This window comes from Phoca vitulina, unplaced genomic scaffold, assembly GCF_004348235.1.
Source record: "Phoca vitulina isolate PV1807 unplaced genomic scaffold, GSC_HSeal_1.0 scaffold78, whole genome shotgun sequence".
NCBI classification, from domain to species: Eukaryota; Metazoa; Chordata; class Mammalia; order Carnivora; family Phocidae; genus Phoca; species Phoca vitulina.
This window is the reverse complement of record NW_022589781.1, coordinates 3,964,463-3,989,424: the sequence shown is the minus strand read 5'-3', so window position 1 is coordinate 3,989,424 and position 24,962 is coordinate 3,964,463. Positions and strand designations below refer to the sequence as shown.

Here is a 24,962-nt window from a genome sequence, read left to right as displayed (position 1 = left end):
GATGGGATTGAGTTTCATAAATGTATTATATTAATTTAGTGCATTATATTATAGTTTCAAAACTTTCTACCTTTTTAAGAGAAATGCAATGCAAGACCACAATGTGATTTTTTCATAATATACTTTGTTTTATAAACATTTTACAAAATTCTATAAAATGTATAAATGTGTTAAGTGATACAAACATAATGATGTCATATTAACTTGCTTTTGCTGTAATTTATTTTGACCTTTTTGCTGAACATCTACTTTTCAAATTTAAGAACTACAAATTTTACATGAGTAAAGGATTCTGCCCAACGAATGTTTTCCAGCAACAGTCTGAGTGAGAGCTTGCTATAATTAAATAAGGAAACTCTTGTATTTTTCTCAAACTTCCATTAGCATCCATCTTTATATCCTATTAAGGATAAACCACATTATATCAATACTGTCACTAGAGACATAAATAAATCCAACAAAAAATGTTTGCCTGTGTGATTGCCCTTTAACAAGGCTCTGGGGAATCTACTGGCTTTGTAACGAACTAAAAATACAGGCAGTTCAAATGAGTAATTGCCAGACTGTTAGCAAGAAAAGCAAGAAAAGAACATATTCCTTAGGAAGTCTTACTGATGTGCCAATATTCAAGAAATATCCAAGCTGAACATACAACAGGTCCACCACTCCCTTGTTTACAATGTGACTGTGTTCTTTTCCCAAATGTGCAAGCTACTAGTAAAGTTGTAGTGAGTTCAGAGATAAAAAGTATATTTCATGTATGCGTGTGTATGTTTCTGTCCATCTATCTATATTCAAAATCATGGGTCTCTCCAAGAATATTTTCTGGGACACCCCAGCAAATTCATCTTAGACGTAGTCACTTGCCGATATGAATCAAATAGTAATTTTTGCCTTGCCCATAGGAACAAAGGCTGATGTAGTATTTAATGCCACATTCAAATGTTCCCTCCTAATGTATTTCCTCAACAAATAATTAGCCACATCCTGGGTTAGGAGTGGGGAGCAAGCAGAAGATTTGGAAGTATTTGTTTATGAGGCCGTGGCAAATAGGGTCAAAAACAAATCTGGATTTGTACAAATGCCTAACAGCCCACAGATAGCGTTACATTTGATTTCTTCTGTAACCTGTCAAAGTTCACTAAACTCACCGAAAACAAAAGTATTTTGCTAAGCCTCTTTTCTTGTGACATGAGCAGGGCTATAAAAATTTAATGCTGTATTACAATTTTCTTTAACAGCCACCCACATTTAGGCTGTAAATAAGAATGCTTTCAAGTGCATAACTGCCTTGGAAGATGATTTTCCTAAACACATTTTGTTTAATTGTAATTCCGTGTTAGATGGCAGAGGTTACATGAAGAACTCATGCCTTCCCTACTAAATAGGATTATGCAGTTTAGACCTATTGTGTGTGTGTGGACGTGGGTGTGTGGTGTGTATTTTGATAGTAACCCGTAAAACGAGGGTATTGCTTGAAAAATCATTGTGCGGAGTCCAACTGCCTGTCCACTGTGAGACATGCGAACGTTCCTTTCCTGGAGTTTTGTTTCTAATTTTGAATGTAGTTCCTGACTCCCCAATCCCACCCCCCCTTTTTCCTTTTTACCTCAGTTTTCCATTTAATGTTAACTTTGACATCTGACCCCGAACCTCAATATAAAGATGTCCTGGGGGGCTCTGGATGAACAATATCAGCTAAGTGATGAAATTTGTTTCCCAACAGGGCCAAATCTTTGGAATGTGTCCAGAGGTAAAACAAACAAACAAAAACAAAACATTTTCCCCTTAGAAATGCCCAAACCAATTAATGTTTGTGGATAATTTGAGGGAATGAAATGTTTCAAATAGGAATCAATATAATGCAGTGACAAAGAAACACAGACTTCAGAATCAGATATGTTTTGGGGTTTTGGTTCTTCTTGCTAATTTGACGTCATCCCTGCTACTTAACCTCTAAAAGCCTCAGCTCTATCCCTATAAAATGGAAATGCATTCCCTCATTCAACAAACAATTGTAAATATTAAGTAGTCAACATATGGTAGTATACTGACCAGTATATTATATACTTATGTGTAATATGTAATATGAATATAAATACAATATATACTATATATAAATTATATAAATATACAAAATTATATATAAAATATGAACATATGTAATATATTTTATAAGTCTAGTATATACTTACATACAAATAATTGGTTAAGTACAATAACCTACCTCTACTTCCCCGGAGATGGCACAGCACAACCGACGTCCCGTCCACGAACCATGTTTCACCTGCAGGCTCATCTCCAGCAACTGGTCACAACTCCGCTCCCATCAGTCCTTCTCCTCTGTTCTCAAATCTGTTTAGATCGGCTGTGCTTGCCGCGATAATCCCAAGGTTTAAATACGTGCAACTGTATCTGTGATCCACTGCCATGCTAACGTGTTGCATGACAAATAACTCAAAACATTGGTGGCATAAAACAGGAAGTCTTATTTGGATCATGAATTTGTGGGGTTTCGCTGTCAGCGTGGGTGGGCTTTCTGGCTCATTCACCCACTTGCGCCAAGTTATGGCTTATGTGGGTTGGTTGACCAGCAGCTGGTCTAAAATAGCCACAGATGGCATAGTCTGGGCAACTCATCTTCCACTCCAGATATCTTTTTTTTTTAAGTTCTGGTAAAACATTGATTTCGATTCATTTGATGCTTCGATGTGAAACGGAACATATGAGCCAGTATCTTTTACTTTATCGCTTTACTTTTTATCATTTTTTAAGCTCTGAAAAACCAAAATAAGATTCAATTTCATCCATGTGGACTTTTGAAATATGGAGTAATGAATAATAACTCTACAAGGAAAGCAGAGGATGTTATTCATTTCAGTAGGTATGAATGACCCAGTATTTGCTCAGGCGCCTGATGTTAGGCCTAACAAGCATCCCCTATATGCGAGGCATGTCAGAGCCATCCGTCCTGGCTTCCAAGATGGGGCTTCTGGAAAGCCTCCCCACACAGATGCCCATCGGGACTCAGTGTGCAGCCCTGTGCAATGGACTATGTGTCCACTGCTCTTCTTCACGGCCAAGAGCACACTTTGCCTGGAGCTCGGCTCTTCCCCACCAACAGGTCATTTGCTCTGATGCACAAGCTCTGCCAAAGGAGAGTAACTCATCCAACACTCCCCACTGGGTTGGCGGTGCATCAAAGCCAACTTCTCCATCTGGAGCTTTAGGGGTTCGCAGTACGTCAGAGCTGACTCCTCCATCCGGAACCTTAGGTTTGAAAGGAAGGATAAATCCCATTGTTCTTAAGGAATGATGATGCCAGGAAGGATTTCCTCTAGGAGAAAACAGAATGCTTCTGATCGATAGTCAACCATCACTGAGGTCAGTGGGATTTATTGGCCAGTAGGTCCCAGGATTGAGTCATTTTTGGGAAGGCAGAAATATTGTTAGCCCACTCTAGGCCAGAGAATCAACTTCTTCTCTACTGGACCTCCAGGCATCCAGAGAAGGTGAATTCACATAATTTAATGGCTTGTTTTGGCTCATTAGTAAAACAGTTTCTTTCCAACTAACAAAGCCAATGCAGAAATGGAGAACTCATTTATGGTAATTCTCTATTCAGCAATTTACTACTGAGCAATTTAAAGAGGCCCTTTCACAGATTACTTACTAGAAGATTTTCAGAAGAAAGGGATCAACGTAGCTAAAAACTCTATCCTCAAAGCCTAGCATAGTACTGGGCTCATTGCTGGTCCTTGATGGAGTCTTATTGGAAACTATCACAGGAGGGGTGACTGTACATGGCAGGTACAGGCTGGACTTGGGACAACCCAGTGCCTCCTGGTCCTGGCTATGGAGAAGAGCCTGCAGGGAGCTCACATCTGGAAGGTGAAGGCTCAGCACAGAGCTTGCTGGCCATCCTGTGGTGGAAGGCACGGTCCGGATCCTTCAACAGCTCGGATTCAGTAATTTGACCAGAGGAATCCCTGAGGAATGTCATTCTCTGGCTCTCAGACTCCTGAGCTAACAGGCAGCTGAGATAGATGGACCACACTGTGAGTAAGATGACCATCGAAGTGTTCTTTGAAAATGGACACAGTTGAGGGTGAAATGTGGTACTACGTGAGTACCCTGGGACAACAAGGGTAAAGGGTATGTTCCTGGCAAAGCTGTTGTGGATGGTGGTACTTGGACTGGGAGAGCAGTCCACTGAGCCCATGTGAGTGGCTTCTGCTGGGCTCGCTTGGCTGGGCAGGCTGTTATTCGCTTCCTCCAGGGCTGGTAAGGGGCAGGCAAGGAGAAGCCACCTGTTCCCATGTGAGATGGCCCAGTGTTGCCTTTCTCTGAATGAAGCACTTTCTCCACTGGTCACTTCGTTAGTGCGGAGATGTCCTTCCGACGTCTAGATGGTGTGCTAGTGGATCTGCCACCAGGCAACCAGCATTTCCTTCACGGATCCTGAAGCATCCTGCCCCACAGCTCTTGGGTTCTTAAATTTACATTTTTGGTTATTTATTCCCCCCACTTCTCTGTTCTTTACTCAACCACTATTCAGCATCACCCACCAATCCATTTATTGAGATTTGTATTTGATTTCATTTGTTTGGCCAAATTTTTATTTCAAGACCATTCTTTGGAAGTTCTTTTTAGGTAGCAGCCCGTTCCTACTTAATGATGCTTTTCTCCTCTAGTGATATTACTGAAATACATTTTTAGTTTCTTCTCTTTCCTCCAAATTGGTTTTGTATTTGTTTGTTTAGTCTCTTATTTTGACATGGTGGTTTCATCAAGTATATGGTGGTCTTTATTGGCCTGCTCTTCTATCAGAGGCGGCCAGTTACCAGCTGATTGGAGGTTTTGTGTCCACAGTGGGCTTGTTGACTGTGGGATTCACTGGAATTGTTGTTCATGGGGGGAATCTTATCTTAGTACATTTAACTGTTTCTCCTTTTGGATGGTGATAGTCCATCTGCACCCCCAAAACACAATACAACATTCTCGTATCTGGGTGCTGCCTGGCCGTCAATATTCTAGGAACCAAGTGGGAAGAAAAGGGGGGAACTCAGTATTCACAAAGTAAATTTCAACCTATGCCCCTGTTTTAATTACACTGCTTCTGTCCCCTATTCTGGTTTATGTTTTCTAGAAAACACACCTCGAATATTCTGTCGCATAAGAGAGGAGTAACCATCCAGACTCTCAAAGTAAAGAAGCTATAGGGGCGGGTTTTGCATTAAAAGAGAAGAGAACTTAAAGTAAGTATTCAGTTTTATCCCCAATTTTGCCCATCAATTTGTCCTAGGTGCTGTTCATCTCTGAGCCTTTTGGGGGATGCGGTTAGGTAGCTTGTTCAGCTTTATCCACTGCTAACTTAGGATTCCAGACTAGTCATCTGTTTTTCAGTCTTTGGAATGTTTTTGTCTCTTCTGTTCTCTTTTTTCTTGGTATCCTATGTCTTTTGAAAAGTCATTTCCTGTCACTAGTGGGGTTCAGTGGAAGTGAGGTGGACGTGTCTATTCAGTCCACCATATTTATGTAGGAATCTGACCCCGATTAGGACAAGACACATGACATTACAGAAGAATTCCAGGGGGTTTACATTCTTGGTATTGTAACAGTGTGCCTCAGAAAGACATTAGAACTGCCCCCCTACATTTACCACAGTGCTAAGTTATAAAATGACATGAGAAAATGTGATCAGTTCAAGATGTGTGCCTTCCACTGAAACCCTATCAGGAGGATCAATCAGTTAATCTGTAGGTTTCCCAGAATCCTTAGTAAAAGCAAATAGAACATAGGGCTTTTCACACCAAAATGAATAAGCCTAATAAAGGGAAAATCTTCAGTTATAGGAGCAGTAATTAAATCCCACACCATTTATATCATTACTTGAAAATGGAGCTTATGAGTTACCAGCTGTTGACTCCAACTTTGTTTTTCTAACAATTGGAAGAGTGTACATTAATATCCCTGCCCTAGGAAATGCTTCTAAAAGTAGAGCAGAACCATCATTGAATAAATTTACATGAGTTTTGGTTATTTCTTATGCAGTGTATTCAGACACTTTCTGTGAATTATGTTTGACACAATTTTTTTTAATAACTTGATGTCTTGGTCCATATAAATGTTTTGAAGGTATGCATTTTAGATTCTAAAACACTGTGCAGCTAATTTTCTTGCCAAAGGAAGGAAAATGAGAAGCTGGCTTTTAGTTGTTTGGCATTTAAAACATTTTTTTTTTAAAGATTTTATCTTATTTATTTGAGAGAGAGAGAGAATGAGAGAGAGAGCACATGAGGGCAGAGGGGAGGGTCAGAGGGAGAAGCAGACTCCCCGCTGAGCGGGGAGTCTGATGCGGGACTTGATCCTAGCACTCCAGGATCATGACCTGAGCCGAAGGCAGTTGCTTAACCAACTGAGCCACCCAGACGCCCCAGTTGTTTGGCATTTAAACAAAAACTATTTTTGTTTAGTTCATTGCTCTGATTTTAAGACAGCATAACTCACCTGTCGAATCCCTAGACTACACGTGTCAGATATTTCAAACAACACATATTGACCAACAATATTCCAAGTAAGAACAGTAATACAGAAGAGGTGTGCTGTAGTTCTTGCTCTTACTTTGCGATAGGTTCTACACTGTTATAGTGACTATCTGTGAAAATAAAGAAAATAAACAATAGAAATAAAAATGTTGCTAAGCAACACTATTTCCACTGCTTTCATAAGTTAGACACAGTTGTAAAAGTAGGAAATCTCCATAAACTGAAAGCCTGAAGCTTGCCATTGGCATTAATAACGCTGACATTAATTCCATGTAATCTAAGAACCTTCGATGTGACTGTGGAAGCTAATAATGGAATGGTTTCTGTAGGATCTTTCTTTCTTTTCCTTGGAAAACAATGCTAACATACATGCATTTTATTTCACTTAACAAGTAAATGAATCATATTCATAAGTTATATGATCTACAAATGTAAAATGTACTCTTTGAAAGTTATGTAATCTATTACAACTACAAAAGTGAGCAGGCTTTTAAAAATTTCAGAATATCAGTTCAACTGAAATTATCCTTAATCAAGACGAGAATTATTATGTGTTTTATTTTGATGGTTTCTTACTTTGCTATCTCCAAGAATCGCTCAGTATTATTCCTATTGTTTCTCATCTATGTACATATAGCAAGATAGCACCTGTCCCTTAGAAAATTTATTCAATTTATGTGCACATGACATACTCAGTTTCTAGCAGCAGTATATTATCATTTTTAATAATAAAAACACAGAAAGTACAGGCTTAGAGAAATACCAGACCACAAAAAAGTATGTGCAAAAATTGTTAATATTACTACAAAGAGCTTCAGAAAATTCCAGCAGCTGATTTACTATAATAATTTAGATTCAGCTAATTCTTTCCTTTCACATAAATATCATGATGATAAATTTTTTCTTTATTTTTCTTTATCATATTTAAATTATGTCTGGCTTTAATATAACTATGCTTTTTTTTATGAAACTATATCCCCTCTTTAACTAATTAAGATTTGAAGGATTATTCTTATTCTGTGTTACATCAGTTCACTTCATTATCTTTTTCAAATTTCTCCATGTCAAAAAAACATATTTTCTAAGCTTCATAAAGTTGAATTTATATTTAAATGCAATCCATTCTGCTGAAAAAATCCTTGAATAAAAAATGGTTTTGTCCTAGCTATAAATGTGGAGCTACAGGATTATGTCAACCACATAAATTGAAGCATTTAAATTAAATGAAATATAATTTTACGTAATATTATCCATGTGCTTATTAGAGAGAGATCGCCTTTAATATATGATTTACCAAAGTAAGCCCAATTAGTGTTCTGAAATGTCTCAGTGCCAACAATCTGGGGAAAAATGAAAAGAGTGTAGTCTTTCAGAATAGATTACATTTCACAGATGTCCAGAAGATGCTGAGATATGGCTTTTATAGAGAATGATAAATCTTGTGCTATTACTGATGCAAATTTACTTACATCAATTTTGATTTCAAATAAATAATTTGCTCAAATAAATAATTTAAAACAATGTATTGCCCTGGCATAAGTTCAATTGACTTAATTCTGCTTCCTTACAACAAATTATATGAAATAAAAATGATAACATTTGTTTAATTTGTCAAGGAAATTGAACCCTAGACAATGAACCCCAAAGATCAAGCTCAGTTTCATGCATCATACATTTATTATGTTAATTTGATCATGATAATAAAAATCTTTGCAAACAACTGACAATACAAATAAGCAGGAAATTCAAGACTAATAAATAATCCCGAAAAGATTTTTGGCAGCCTCCAGGACTGTGAGGAATAAATGTCTGCTGTTTGACATAGACCCAGTCTATGGAATTTTGCTATCATAGCCTGAGCCGACTAAGAGACGTGAAAGACCATCCATTTTGAGTGGGATTCAGAATCTGAAAGGGCTCTGAGGTCTCAGTGGCAATTCAAGCAGCCCTGTCATTGGAACAACACAATATTATGGACATCAGAGGTCTCTATGCGGTTGGAAAATACCCTGGCATCCCCAGCATGAAAACCACAAAGAACTCTAGGCTAATGGACCTAGTTTTGGACATTAGCAGCACATACTAGTACATGATAAAAAAAAAAAAAAATAGCTCCCAAGAGCTATGAACCTGGGAATGATGGAGAGTCTGACATTCCTCAACATATCAAGTGACCATGTGAGCATAACTGGTCTTTCATAATCCACTTTCTGTGAAAGCCAGCAAGTCAAAGGTGGGGTGGCCCAGCAGACATCTGTCATGAGGTGGAGATGGTACATTTCAGATCAGGCACAAACAGAATGAGAGGACACAAATAAGCTTCATGGGTAGGCTACCTCCCTGTTATCCACTATTGTCCCATGGTGGTTTCTTCCTCAGCTCAAACTTATGCCACTCTGAGTTGCCTTATGACTTGCTACTGGAGGAGGAGAAAGGCAAAGCTTGCTTACTAGCTGCATTGCTCAGTAGAGCATGCAAGCTAATATAGGAGAAGGGCCACACTGAAGCCAAAATCAGGAGTGGTCCTGAGATCAGCAAGGGGAGAAGCATCATCCCAATGGACACTATTTCACCCATTTTGTGTAGAGAGAATACCCAAGGTAGAATATAGTCTGCCTCACAGGGACCATGACTAGGTTGGCTGGTTGGTTCATGGATGAAGAAAGATTAGAACACTGAAGACAAGGAAAGTGGGGAAGAGTCAAGTTGAAAGACTTGGAAAAGCCTTCCCAGGATGTGAAGACCTTCGATCTCATGCCAACACTCACGCAACAGCATTCATCTAGAGATTTCTCTCTACCTCAGGTTTCCAGAGTATCTAACCAATGGACATAAGAGCCTGGACAGAGAAACACACTGCATTAGAGATCAGCTGAAGCTCTGGACACATTATGGAACCCACTTAATGAGTATCCGGGAGACAACAGCAGCAGGGCCTTCCCTCCCAAGAGGAACTCAGCGCTTGCTCAGCACCAGAACCTCGGTAGCTGGGCTGCAGGGTGGTCTCACCATCGCCTCTCCTCAGAGGCGCTGGGTGCAAGGTCCTTAGTACGAGGGCCAGCTGTGTAGTCCATACATTGTTGCTTTTCCTGTTACACGGAATCGTTATCATTCGATCTCGCTAATGTGCTTTTTCTTCCATATAGATAAACTGCTTCCCATAAACTTCTTATAGCTAGATCCCTCAGGCCCCCTCCACACGTGCTCAGACTTACCTGAATTCTGAGGATATGCAAGATTAGCTCTAAGTGTCCCCCTGAGCTGTGCCTTTTCACAGACATATCCTCAGACTTGTCATCTACAGCCAAAGTATTGCCTGTGTCTTGTGGGTATTTGATTTAATGACATGTTGACTATATAGCAGATGCTGGTAAAGTGATAAAACTTAAGATATTTAATTTTCAATTGGGCAAAACACCAAATGTGTGCGTGTGTTTGTGTGTGTATTCAACGAACCACCCGTAAGTATAATGATCCAATACTTTCTATCTCAAACTTCTATTTCTTGAGTCCAAATTGAAGAAATAAACCTTATAGATTCCAGTTAGAGATTAAAAAGAATATGTGATTCTTTTCAAAAGCTGGTTCCCTTCCTGGAGGGGAATAATATAAGAACATAAATCCCTTAGGACGCCATTACATCCCATCGAGGCAAATCAAGATAAGTTGTTTATTACACCCTTTCTCCCTGCTAAATTTTATTGTAGAACAAACACTGAAATGTCTGATGGAAAATGGAAAATTGAATCTTCATCATCTGATGTCACTAAAATTGTTCCAATCTCCTGTCAGTAGAAAGACCTTTAGGAAAATGATATAAGTATGACAGACACACAGAGGAAATTAAGGGGCTAAAATACAACGCGTCTCTCTGGCTCTTAGACTCAGCAGGGCAGGGTTTCTCAATCACCTAAAACCCGACTTCATCTTGATAAAAATCTCCCTCCCTCTTTTAGTATAATTTAAATCAAAAATTAATCTATTATCACACAAAACTTGAAGCGATGGAGAAAAGCTGTTACTTTATTCTTGAACTAAATACTCTCTTCATACACAGCATTCTGATATGACTCTATTTAGCAAAGATGACCATATTCTGAGCCATGGCAGCCTTTTTATCCATGACAATAAGAGAGTGGGGAGGAAGAGAGAGAGAGACTGAGGAGGAAGGGAGAAAATGTTCAGCAGGGAAATCTATAAATGGGAACGAGTTTTGGAGGAGAGCAAATTATAAATAAAAAGTTTCAGGAAGAGAGAGCAAGATGCAGACAATCCAAATCAGAGGGTTGGCCAATGTTTCCTCTTTTGGAGAGACAAGAGAAATGGTACTGAGGACATACTGGAATAGACACATTTTTAAGGGTAAATAAAAGTGCATTGTGACATCCCGGGGAGAAGCCAGGACAGCATTGCAATAATACTGTGATGTTAGCTATTAACACAGGCCCTTTCTGCTTTCAGGAAATGGTAATGGGTACATTAGAGAAACGGAGACTGCTTCCCCCCGAGATCACGAATGTTTACCCAACCCCTTGCACCTTGAGCAGAAATGGTCCTCCACACCCACTCAGCATGTCTCCTTTCACTTTTCTTGGTCAAAAATGCTGCCTTCTAAGAAAGTTCCTTTTTTTTAAAAATGGAAACCAAATCTGAGTCAAGTGAAATATTCTGGGTAGCATGAAGTATATCCAAAGAGAGAAAAAGTGAGCATTCAAAGCCTACACTGAAAGATCAACTGGGTAAGACACGGACATTGTTCATGAATGAAGTTGTAAGTCATTACGCTACATGAAACGTTTGACAAGCAAATTTGGAAAAGGGAATCGTGATCCCGTGTAGTCAATTCTTTGAAACAGTGGGAGAGGATCTTTAGCTTTTGACAGACATTGTTTAAATCTTGGCTCTGCCACTTACTGTTTGATCTTAGAAAAGTTACTTAATCCTTCTGAGATGCAGTTCCTTATATCCACCCCAAACTGTACCTACATGCTAGGGGTGCTGTAATGTCCAAACAGGGGAATCATTTTTAAAGCTCCTACCCCATTCTAGACTATTATTATCATCATCCTCATCGTTGTTGATTTTTATTTTCTATGTTTATTTCCTTTATTTCTGTTATGGGACCAGAAAGGATGAAAGGTGATCTCACACTAAGGAGCACCATGAGATGCTCCTACAATCAGCGGGAGCACAGAGGAGGGGAGCCCCCCTCTGTGGGCAGCCGGCAGTCTAGTGCAGATGCTAAGGGGTGCAGACGGGTTTCCTGGCCTTTCCAGCTCAGAAATAAGAGGAACATGCCAACAGCAAGAAAAGGAAGCTAAGACAAGCTTGAGGACAGCTGTAGGAACTTAGGCTTCAAAAACACTAAAGCGATCAATGTTCCAGCCACGTCCCAAGATCTGTGTTTGTGCAGGTCCCTCTGATCTGCAAGCTGGAGGTAATGATGCCACCATAGGAAATCCATTTGAAAGACACTGTGAAACACAAGGCATCATTATGATGCTGTTACACATGGCTCACTGGACTGATCATTCATATGTACACTGTCAAAAACCATTTTTACATTCTGCTGCTAAATGAAAAATGAAAAATAAATATGTTGGCATCATTCTCCATCGGTTCCATGGTGTCACAGTTAACTGAGTGGACACTTCATCAGACCTCTTCAAGCCTTACATCAGACACGAGTTGCATTAAGATTCTCTCATGATTGAGGCAATTAAATAGGCAATCACTATTTTGGCCATGCTGTTCTGATAAGTCTTACTGGAAGGAGTGTGTATGTGGTATTTTCTGAGTTTTATAAACATCAGATGCGTTCCACATGTCTCTGTCTGTAATAGCGCATCATGAATATGTCAATTTTTAAAACACAACCGGGGCACCTGGGTGGCTCAGTCAGTGAAGTGTCTGCCTTCGGCTCAGGTCATGATCCCAGGGTCCTGGGATCCAGCCCCGTGTCAGGCTCCCTGCTCAGCGGGAGTCTGCTTCTTCCTCTGCCTCTGCCCCTCCCCCTGCTCATACACTCTCTCCCTCTCAAATAAATAAATACAATCTTGAAAAATAAAGTAAAATAAATAAAAAAATTAAAAAATGACTTCTTCTCCATGCATGCTTCAGTTACTATTATTTTCTAATTCAGAGTCTCTACTCCATTGTTTCCTCAGTGTTAGTCCTGACACTGAAACCAGCCAGGCCCGTTCCCAGAGATGGGAGGTGATGAGTCAAGATAAAGGCACCTGGGACGTCAGTTTGCCCACCACCTGCTCTCATGTTCAAACTTCTTTCTCCTGACCGGTATTTTCTGTCGTGCTCGGAGATGGTCATGGTATTTTCGTCTCTGTAATTCTTACACATGTCAACTGATCTTCGGTGTCCCAGACTGACCCTCCATGTTCTCAGAAATAATTTCTCTCTTGCTGTTTCCACCTTCCTTTGGTAAATCTCCCTCCCCTACATTTATAAGTATTGGAACATAAGCCAGAGGACAGCGGCCGCTACTCAGCAGGCCTCCCCACGACCGAGGGGAAGACGGAAGGATGTAAACAAATCTCTTCTTTGCCTGCAAGGCCCCCGTGCTTACATACAAACCTGTCAGATTCTTCAGCTGCTGCTGGTTCTTCCCCACCTCAGCCCTGCCATGAGATCCCAGCATAGCATTCTGCACTGCCTAAAATCTCCCCGGAGGCGTCAGGCCAAGCACCAACACCGTCTGATCCACCTCGCGTTTGCCCTACCCGGTGACCCTGAACTCAGGGGCTTAAAACATGAGATTCTCTTTGCACTTACCTGAATTATTGCATTCGTTCATACTTTTGTGTCTTTGTGGGTAATTCAAGGCATAATAAAGTTTTAACCCTATGGATTAATTGATTGTCCTGCGCTTGGGGACTGTGCCTGGCCCTAGGGATAAATACATCACTAGGATAAAAATTCTCCTCCAGAGGAAGAAGTTCCAGTTATGTTATGAATGGGTAGGATCTGAACCAAATCATAAAAAAAAAAAAAAAAAAAAAAAAACCAGGTAAGAATTTGTTAAGTGGACAAGAGGGAAAAGGTCATTCCTAGGAATGTAAAAAAACCCAATTTGAGCTCCGCCTCCAGATTTTCTGACTAAATGGTTCTGTGCTAACCATCTGCATTTCTAACAAGTTCCCAGGTGATGGTGATATTGTCAGAGAGAACCATGGGTTTTGAGGAGAAAATGTAGATCCCCATGTTGAGTTGGAAGGAATGTGACAGTGAATAGGTAATCTTTTTTTTTTTAAAAAGGAAAGAAACAGACCATAAAGAATCCAAGAAATGGAAAGCATGACTGAACAGAAAGGAGGTACATCTTCCCAGACCAATACGTTGGATTAAAGATTGGCTAAAATTGACTTAAATTTATGACTTGTTCCCTAATTGGTCGAGGAGGACTCATGCTATTTGGGATGTTTCTTAGAAAACATATATTTAGTTTATAGTTTTTGAACAGAGAAACATGAAGTTAATTTGGGATAGTAGTGTTAATATTTTAAACTTTTAAATGAATTTCTTTGTACTTTGTTAAGATACAGAGTTTATTTCACACGTATATTTTTGTCTCCCCAGCATTTCCATTTGTCTGACCACCACTACTATGTCCTATCCTAACAGTCCACACATACCTGAAACCAAGAAAAGCATGGAGCTCTGTCTTTAAAAACCAAACAGGCATTCTGGACAATATGTTCTTGGCAATGGAACCTGGACAATTATCAGACGTGGCAGGCAAAGTTCTCAGTCTGTATTATTAAAAGGACAATTGGATACGTTACAGAAATTAAATAGATGGAAAACTTTAACAAACTACTTTGTTAAAGAGACTTCGTCCTCCCCGCCAGAGATACTGCAGAGCCTCCTGGTCAGGCATCGGGAAGCAATTCTTCACCTAATTGATGGACTTTCACTTTGGGAAGGGAACCACCTTTTTCTATACTTGCTTGCAATTTCGCTTTAATGTCTTCTACAGAACTAGGTCCTTTCGGTGTTTTGGGAGTCTTTTCCTGTTTTTTGAAGGATTCCTGACCTTTTGATCTCGGTGTTGATGGTTTTGAGCCTTCTCCATTCTGGTTTAATTTTTGTGCACTTTTGGCTGGAGTATCTCATATAGATTTCTTTACTGGAGGCTTGTCTTCAGCTTCCTCCTCACCATCATCATCATCTTCTTCCTCTTCTTCTTCCTCTTCATCAGCAGCAAGTTTTGCTTCTTTCTGTGGAAACCTGCTACCACTTCCACGGGCAGCACATTCCAGACATACTAAGGAGTTCACATCCTCTTCTTCTTCAGCTTCTGACGGCGCATCTCCCGCCCTCCACCAGGATACACAGGCCCTGAGCCACATTTCCACTGTAAGTCCACAGGTGGTGTTATTTCAAACCCCCCAGGGAAACCGCTGGCTGGACAGACATTTTCAAAGTTGCCAGTGTGACTTTAATTGGATAGCGATGGTAATCCATTGCTTCTCCTTCAACAATGTGCAATTCATCCTCTGCACCAGCCCCTAAACTGAACGTTCTTAAAGATAACTGGTGCTCATTTCATCATTATCCACCTTAAGGTGATCATCTTTGTCAGCCCTTGTTCACAACCACAAAGATAGTTCTGGGTCTCATGTCCACATCCATCGGCTCCTCCCTGGGGTGGTGGCACACTCTGAGGTGGAACAGAAGACGGACAGAGATAAACACCCCTGCAGAGAACAGCCATGCAGGAGGGAGTCACACCAGGGGGCGGGGAATGAAATATTTTAAACTGGAAGGGACAGCTTTGTAAACTCCATCATTTTAAGGAGAGAAAAATAAAGGGCTGTTGTCTATATTATCTGACCAGATATTTCTTATAGAAAGAAATTAATTTTGAGGGGTTTTTTTTTGACTCCTTGTCCAGTATTCACTTGATTCTATGATGGTCTATGAACCCTCATGATCGAAGGTAATTTTACTGACTCAACTGGCTAATGCGGAGACTCCCATTAATTGCATACATTTTTAAATCCATCTTATGTCATATGTGAAGTTCCTATTTTTTCATTCCCTTTCTCTTCTAAAACTATTTATTAAATTAGTTATTGCATACCAATTTAAGTCAAGCTGTCACTCTGATTAAGACTACTTATATTGCTCAAATAAAGATCACAAAATAAAGGTTACAAATAAAGTAACTTGTGAACTACTGTATCATAACTATGGGAAAATGTACTACTTTTATTTTTGTTCTTGTAAAATAAATCTGCAGAGTATGCAAGCACCCTCACTATTTTGTGATTTTTCAGTTACATCACAACCATGCTTCATTAGTGTCATGAATGGATACTTCTGAAAGTTACACAGATGTGACTTTTTAAAATGTCATTGTTTCATCTGTAATTCATGAATGGAATAACGATGTCCGCTGGTAAGTTTCCATTTAGCTCTTAAGTATATAGAGTTGTTCATTCCTTCAAGATATACAATCAGTATAAAGTGACCTTGAAAAATCAGAGAAACTCCTTAAAAATATTGGCAAGATTTAGTAGCATTCTTTAGTTAGAAGTTATCCAAGAGGCTATGGGACAAATACCCAGCTTTTAGAGAGATGGATGTCGACATTTCACAGTGAAGTCAATTCTGTGATGTGCGTCCAATAAAATATAACACATTAATGGCATCATATTTTATTTTTTATATGAACATCCAATTATTAACACAGTGGTTCTCCAAAATGTTTCAGTCACCCACGAATGTTGAATATTTCCATGTGTTCTTGTAGGTCCACTCCCCACCCTTCTTCGAAAGCCTCTGTGGCCTGGGGGTTAACCTTTGTGGAGCACATGGTGGGCCCCCTGCCATCTGGCCTGGATTAGTGGAAGGAGCTGGATACCAGCCTGAGAGCGGGTGGGGGGGGTATTTATTCTCCTGACCCCCTCCTTGCTGATTTGCTATCCCTGTCCAAGCCACTGGCAGGAGGCCATTTCCACACATTGTCCTTTCTCAGCTCTGATGACCCCACCAGCCCAGGTCCCACGTGCTCGTCTGTGCTTCCGGTATTGCTAGAATGAGGCCAGCATACATCCCGTGGTTTCCCTAAATAATAGGCTGTTAGTGAACTCTACTGTGATCCCTCATTGAAGAGTCTGTTTCCTTCCAGAACATTGCTACTTAAACATCCTCAGTATCCCATGATAAAATAAGTTCACAATAATATAAATACTTACAGCGATAAAGGAAATTTTCAACTTTTAATGTCCGTGGGCTCTGCACCTGGGTCCCAGGGAGGCCACACTGTAACAGTTACCAAGGTCAGAATGACTCCGCAAAACCTCAAACCATGCACTCCATTTCTGCCCCGAGCACACACTGTACATCTGCTTTGTTTAAAAAAACCTAAAAAACAGGGGCGCCTGGGTGGCTCAGTCGGTGAAGCATCTGCCTTTGGCTCAGGTCATGATCCTGGGGTCCTGGGATCGAGCCCTACATCTGGGTCCCTGCTCAGCAGGGAGCCTGCTTCTCCCTCTCCCTCTGTGCTCTCTCTCAAGTAAATAAATAAAATTTTAAAAAATAAAAATAAAAATAAAACATGCAATAAAGTCTGTAACTTTCTGGAATGTCCTTCATTATGATGATTTGTAACCTCTTTATGTAAAAAACACATACAACCTGCACCAAATGCTCCTTCCCCGGATGCTCTCTTCTTTGTGAAGACAGTATCCTGGGCAGCTGTCCTAACCTGGGCTCCAATAATACTCTTTTCCTTTATCTTTAAAATTTTAAAAAGGTTTGTTCATTTTGCACTGACAATAGTAACATTTTAATAAACAAATTACTCAATAAGCACTTAATAATGGACACAAACTTAACACATTATTTATATTACTAAAATGTCCCCTATAAATTAAAAAATAATAATTTTAATATTGTTGTTTGATATTATATTATGCCTTGTTAAGATACCACAAATTCATCAGTAGCCCAAATAATGTTTCACAGTTAATAATTTTAAAAACATTTTTGCCTATATCCACTTTAATATCAGAGTAAAAATCTAGTTAATAAAATTTGCAGCTTAGAAATGATGTTGCTGAAAATACGCATCTCTACACACTGTTAAGCAAGAACCCACAAGGTAAGTGTATTAAATAAAGATAACATAACAATTATTGGTGTTTTTTAAAACAGAAAAACAGCAATTGAACCTACAACCAGCTCAAGTCAACTTTAATAATGCAGTGAAAACAAGGCACCAAGGGCAAAAGTGCAGAGGTTGCAAATGCACAGATATAAAGCTCTAATAGCATTTTGTTACAACTAGATTGCTTACTGAACAAGTCCCTGAGAATTCTAATCAGATAGTACTTATAATTTATTCATATCACATTTTAATTATCCTTATAATTCACTTGCTAAATAATTAGGAAATAGCTTTGAAGCATGTTTAAATGACATTCTGTAGTAACGCGTGTTATTCATCAGAAGCTAGAAGGATCCATTTTCAACAACTAGGCCAGGTGATTTTGATATATTAAATATGATATATTAAACTTTGAAAAAAACACTGAACTATTTTATTTCTAATTTAATACTTAGGTATTTCTTGTGGAACTTCAAAAATCATGAGCTCATCATATGCGTAGCATTAATCTTAGACATTAGTCTCATAAAGAGTTAATTTACACTAAATATAATGAAAACCAACGTGTTTTGGGCATATATATAAAAAATGTTTTAAAAAGTTTAAATCTGGGGTGCCTGGGTGGCTCAGTCATTAATCGTCTGCCTTCGGCTCAGGTCATGATCCCAGGGTCCTGGGATCAAGTCCCACATTGGGCTCCCTGCTCCGCGGGAAGCCTGCTTCTTCCTCTCCCGCTCCCCCTGCTTGTGTTCCTGCTCTCGCTATGTCTCTCTCTGTCAAATAAATAAATAAAATCTTTAAAAAAGAAAAGTTTAAATCTTGTAGGAGCCCTCAGTATTCTCAGCAAAACTACTCATTTTGAATTGAAATGGTGAAATTGGCCTGAATTGGTTCAGATAAAAATACATTCAACACGCAGTGTTCAAAATGTAGCCAGAGAGCATACTGTAATCATCATGGCCTCTGCAAAGTGTCTTGTCCCATTGTACACACACGTGTACACACTCACTGTCCTTGTATAGATCGCAGGTAAAGCCACTGAAACTAAGACTCAACTAAGACGGTTGAGTAGGTGCTGAGCTCCGTGGGGACCCTGAAACGGCCCCAGGGCCCCTTCCCCCTGCTCTCTCTCCACACGGGGTCCCCCGTGGGGTCGCCAACTGCAAAAGTGGGAACTTCCAGGCCTCCAACACTGCTCTGGGCAGTGTTGCTTTCCCTAAACCCAAGTCATTCGGGTGAGTCACAGACCCAGCCCAGCTTCAAGAGGGGGAGACGCATGGTCCTGAATGCCAACACATGGGGGCATCAGTGTAACAAATGGGCTGCCAAACCATCCATCTAGTTAGATACCGAGCTCCATAAATGCTCCCCAAACCCCAAGATGCTTGGGTTTAACACGCCCATCCTAGCACAGCCAACGGGAGACAACAAGGACACAATGTTGTTATGCAAACATAACATCTATTCAACACCATCATCCATTAGTAAACTTGAACAGGAATCAGAGGAAAAGTAGCAGGTACTAACTTTTCTGCTTGAGTTCACTTCCAATTCTATTTTAGAATGAGACTTCTATATGACTATTAATATTTAAGAACACTCCAAACATAACTGCATAAGTCTGAATTGACACACCTTTTTAAATGTAAACATACCTAGATTTACCATGATGAACAAGTAATGAGATTTATATTCTTAGAGTATACACGATAATTAGAATCATTACTATACGGTGATTGACTAACACAGATAGCTATGAAACAAAATAAATACAGTGATAGAAAACATAGGCAGGGGGTCATTTAATTTGCTTTCCTGGGGTGACAAGATGTGGAATCTTGTTAGAAATCAAATCCCAAAATCTTGTTTTCCTTTTCCCTATAAAAGAAGAAATTAACACAGGGACCCCTGATATTACTTTCCTTAAGGGAAAATTATAATTTCCTCTTTAACAGTTGATATCAACTTACTTTAAGATGTGATAGACTCTACATTGGAACACTTGAAAACTGAGTCCGATCATGTGCACTAGTGAACTTACCGAGAAAAAATCATCTGGGCTATAGCCTCAAGCTTCGGGGAGCCTGGGTGGCTCAACTGGTTGAGCGTCTGACTCTTGGTTTGGCTCAGGTTATGATCTCATGAGATCAAGCCCAGCATCAGGCTCTGTGCTAGGTGTGCAGGCTGCCTGGGATTCTCCCTCCCCCTCCGCCCCTCCCCCCATTTGCTTGTGCTCTCTCTCTCTCTTTCTAAATAAGTAAGTAAATAAATAATAATAATTAAAAAGCCTCAAGCTTCCATGACAGATCTGGTGAGGGTCACTTTAGAGGACAGTTAGGGACCGATGGGACAGGCCAGTGAGATACCTCCTGACCACATAGTTAGAGGAAGAGAAATACTGCCCTTAGAGGAGTTTCTCTGGAATCCGGAAAGCAACATGGCAGGTAAGGGTAAGGGGGCAAAACAGAGGACCCTCAGTTCTGTGTGGGAACAGGTCCTGTGACAGTTCTTTCAACATCTGCTGAAGACCTTCAGTTCCCTTTTAAGCTTGACAGAATGTTAACTGGAACCTGGCCTTTTATTCTTGACCAACCTTTCTACGTTTAAAAAGCTGAGCTGCCCCGTGAGTCTTTTCTTTTTAACATTTTTACTCTAGCACTTAATCTCTGCAAGAGACAAAACTAGGAAAGCTACTACATGTCCCGTGAGTCCTTGCTTCCTCGTTTCCATCAGAAATCTTTAAGATGAAATACCATAGTAAGTAAATCCCATTAGGGGAGAGCATAAAAAAAAGAGTATGTTTTTATAAAGTCTTCAGGGATCAGTCCTGATTTATACAACGACTGCTGATTGGTGTGAGACGAGCTTCCTTGCACCAGTTGACGAGTGATGCCTCTTTATCAATCACTCAATTCTAAATAATGGCAGAAGGAGCTCAGTTTTATTTTCAGGAATTGGGTCAAGGTTTTATTCTCTGTTTATTTCTTTCCAAGCACCATGATCCCACTGCACATAAAATGAGTTTTATTGATGGATTACATTAAAGAAAGACCAAAAAAAAAAAAAAAAAGGAAAGGAAAAGAACTTGAAGTCTGTTAGCCAAAGTTTTCACTCTCAAATGGATCAATAAACTCCCAAGCCTTAGGAATAACTGTCTATAATGAAGACGTGCACGTGCTTATCATCCTGTAATCAATACAGTAAGTAAACTGGTTGAGGAATTTATTTCTGCCTGTTTTCCCATCTCCCGACCCCTAGCTCTAGCACAGGTCCCGTTTCCACGAGCTCAGTTACTGGTCTGTTTTCTCTCCTCCTATTTCCCACATTCTAGCTCAGTCTCTGAAGGACAGAAGTTCCTGGTAAGTGTAGACATACAGCTCTCACAGGGGGATGAAAGAGGCCTGAGGCCCCTGCCCTAACAGGAGTTTTACTGGAAGAAGAGACACAACGACAGTTTGTGGGAACATTGTCTCTTTCCTCAACGGAATCTCCAACAGAGGCGTTTTCTGCCTTCTCTCCCCCTGCAAGGGAGTCATGAGGAGAGAGATTTCACTTTACTCCTCAGCCTTTTGAAGTCTTGCCCAAGGCAGAGGGTAGCCCCATTGGTTCCTGACCAGCATCTATGGACACGTCACTGTGCTGTAAGTCAGGCCTCTCGGGGGATTTTCTCTCTCTCCCCAACTCCTCCCGTGCCTCCTGCAGCCACTGTCCTCATCCTCCTCATCCTCACTCTCTTAGTGGGGTGGGTAGGCTGAGCTGGGTCCTTCCTGGCCACAGACTCTCATTCTCTCCCAGGCACACCCAAGTATGTCTTCCCACAGATTCAGAATGGGAAAGAGAGAGGAGGAATAATTTAGTCTCAAATCTAAACTGTGATTTTAAGAGTTTTCATTGAAATGTTAGACATTTGATCAACCACCGTCATTTCATTACTGTTTGGCTTCCCTGGAAGGAAAAAAGAACGAGTTACATTTTTAGCCCTAACAATGATGACTTCAGTTAAATTGTATTATCTTTCAGGGCGCCTGGGTGGCTCAGTCGTTAAGCGTCTGCCTTCGGCTCAGGTCATGGTCCCAGGGTCCTGGGATGGAGCCCCGCATCGGGCTCCCTGCTCGGCAGGAAGCCTGCTTCTCCCTCTCCCACTCCCCCTGCTTATGTTCCCTCTCTCGCTGTCTCTCTGTCAAATAAATAAAATTAAAAAAAAAATCTTTCAATTGTACTATCCTTCATTTAAAAAACATAAAATAGCAATAGAATAATTTAAAAATAACAGTACAGGGTGGCTTTGTGACAGGTCGTGTAGGTAACTTTCCTAGAATGCATTCTTCTACTTCCTGATTCCCAGTAGTCCCCAATTTATATTAGTTACTCATTTGGCCAAAAGTAGAGGACACACCAAGTAGATCATTCCAGTATCCTGGCCAAATCTGCCCCAGCTACTCCCGGGGAAGATACGAGTCTAAATTGCTCAAACAAAAGTGAGTAGTAGGACTTCTGGTGGGAATACTGGTGCAAAGATTTCTGTGTCCGAGAGCTTACAGTACCCGTTACCTGGCTCCCAGCGTGCATGCACCGGCTCAGCCTTCCTTCAGCTGAAGCTGACGTTGCGGGGACAGAGCGGCGGGACGCAGAGCAACGGAGCTCTCAAGAGCATCACTGAATCATCAGATCCCGCCAAAGATACCGCTGACTTGTTCCTGTAGGTCCTGTCTCTATTTATTCCTGTCCATATTGTATAAGCCAGTTTGGTCAACTCTTCAGAGAACAATGCTGATTCCATTTCTCAGATGAGATGAGAACAATGTCTCTGATATTGTGAACCAGCATCTGCCCATTCTCCAAAAATGACCCTCTACCACTCACATCTATATTGCCTCACTGGGAGCCGCCCACCTGTCGTGGGTTACCCTTGGCTGCAGATACCTGTCCTGGGAGAGCTCCAGAGCAAGGCCAATGCATCCCAGCCTTGTTTTTTTTTTTTGTTTTTTTTTTTTAAGATTTATTTATTTATTTTAGAGAGAGCAAGTGTGAGTGGGGGGTAGTAGAGGGAGAGTGAAAGAGAATCCCAAGCAGACTCCATGCTGAGCGTGAAGCACAATGTGGGGCTCGATCTCAAGACCCTGAGATCATGACCTGAGTCGAAATCAAGAGTTGGATGCCTAACTGACTGAGCTACCAGGTGCTCCTCTTTTTTTTTTTTTTTTAAATAAATAAAGTTAATGGTCATGGAGGATGTGTGGTGTGACTCTCGAGAGCTCCTGGTAAGGGTGTTCCCAGCACATAGATGAGACTGCCCAGTCTCACAATAAAGGACACAAACCTGGGCATGGGAGAGGCATGGGCAGAATCAAGCCCCTGTTTCTCTGGTCCCTGAGGTGTAGTGTTGTCACCATTCTCCACAGCGACAGGAGGAAATCATCCTCACTCTGGAATTAAGTTTCCATTATGTGAAACCACAAATATAATTTTAAGTATATAAAGGGTAATTTTCTTCATTGTCCCTCTTTTCAAGACACAGAATTCTAAAATTCTAAAATTTACACTAGAAATACCTTTCCTTCCTTTTAGTACAAATATTTAAATACTTGAATGACAAATTTTATGTATACATACAGCATTTCAATCCTTACATTTGTGGGAGACAAACAGATGTATATAGAACAAATATGCCAGTGCTCTAAATTTAGCTTCAGGATTTTAAAACCAATAGGAAAGCACTCAAAAGATGTTCTTGTTATTTATAAATTCAGCAGAAAACTTTGAAGTGAATTATAGCCTTGTGGATGCAGTAAGACCATCAAGCACTATTCTGTATATAAATATCATGTGTTTACCAAGTAGCAGGTAGAAGCTTTTTTTTTTAATAAAGCTGTGCATATACAAGAATATTTTGCTGTGAGCTTTGCAGACAAATGCATGAATAGCTTGCTTAAAATCACAGAACACTAGGCTAACATTCACAAAAAAAGGAAAATTTTGGGGAGTGGATATTTATTTACTTAATTCCGTTCCACTCACTCTGCCAGATTGAAAATGAATAAACATGGAAATAACATCTGTTAGCACTGGAATATCAAGTGAGGCAAGTGATTCTTACTCATTCTCCTCACTTGCAGATAGTAGTTCAACATGGTTCATGATCTTTCTCTCTCTTTTTTCAAGTGCATGCTTTCTGACTGAATATTTATACCACGATTCGCTCTTTCTTTACCTACAGGTTTATCTGCCCACACCGAGTAGATGGTTCACTAGACTGACTTTCCAATAAATATTTTACCATAGAACTCATTAAACAATATAATAACAAAAGTAAAAATTGTCCTAGGATTCAGTAAATAGATATAACAGTTCCTTCCTCAGGAGAAATGGTAACTCTTAAGGGAATTTGTAGGAAGAAAAATCTGAACTTAAAAGCTTGCCCTTTCTAACAGTACAGCTTGAAAACTGAAGTCAACATAATTTCCTGTCTCTGTGTTGGACGATACATGGACAGGGCACACTTTCCTATATATATGTAAAATAATATTGAAAATAAGAAAAATCAAGTAAGCTACCAGACCCAGAATATACTTGCTGCTTAAAGACTGAAAACAACTGAAACAGCTTATTTACTGGGACTAATTGGTTGCTTATCAAGAACACTTGCTCGTGGTGCCAACTAATCCAAAAGTACTATAAATGATGCAGTCCTAACCCATTCTCTGTCTTTTTTTTAAAGATTTTATTTATTTATTTGACAGAGAGAGACACAGCGAGAGAGGGAACACAAGCAGGGGGAGTGGGAGAGGGAGAGGGAGAAGCAGACTCCCCGCTGAGCAGGGAACCCGACACGGGGCTCGATCCCAGGACCCTGAGATCATGACCTGAGCCGAGGTAGACGCTTCACCGACTGAGCCACCCAGGTGCCCCAGCCCATTCTCTGTCTTAAAACACCTTCCTGAACATCACCAAGGTCTGGCTGTGCAACTTTATAAATATCCTTCCCGGATGTTTCTTTCTGGGATACTACTAAGACTCTATCGAGGTGACTTCTCCTACTACAGTAATGCAGGAAGATTAATAAATTTGGCTTTGCTTGTTCAGAGCTTCCTTCTTCATCATCCTCTTCACCACCCTGCTGTGCTGCTTCCCATTGCCAGGCTGCAGCGATGTGAGGTGAGATGGCAGCTCTTCTGTGCACACAGGGCACCTGCTCGACAGCCTGGGTGCTGACGTGTGCAATTCATGATCGATTTCGAGTTGTGTTGTGTAAGTGATGAGAAATATCCACTAAAAAGGGGAAG

General features: G+C 40.4%; 1 pseudogene; it reads right to left on the bottom strand.

Moving 5' to 3' along the window:
- Nucleotides 1–14,370: 14,370 nt before the first annotated feature.
- On the bottom strand, nucleotides 14,371–15,279 carry LOC116625441 (annotated as a pseudogene).
- Nucleotides 15,280–24,962: the final 9,683 nt, after the last annotated feature.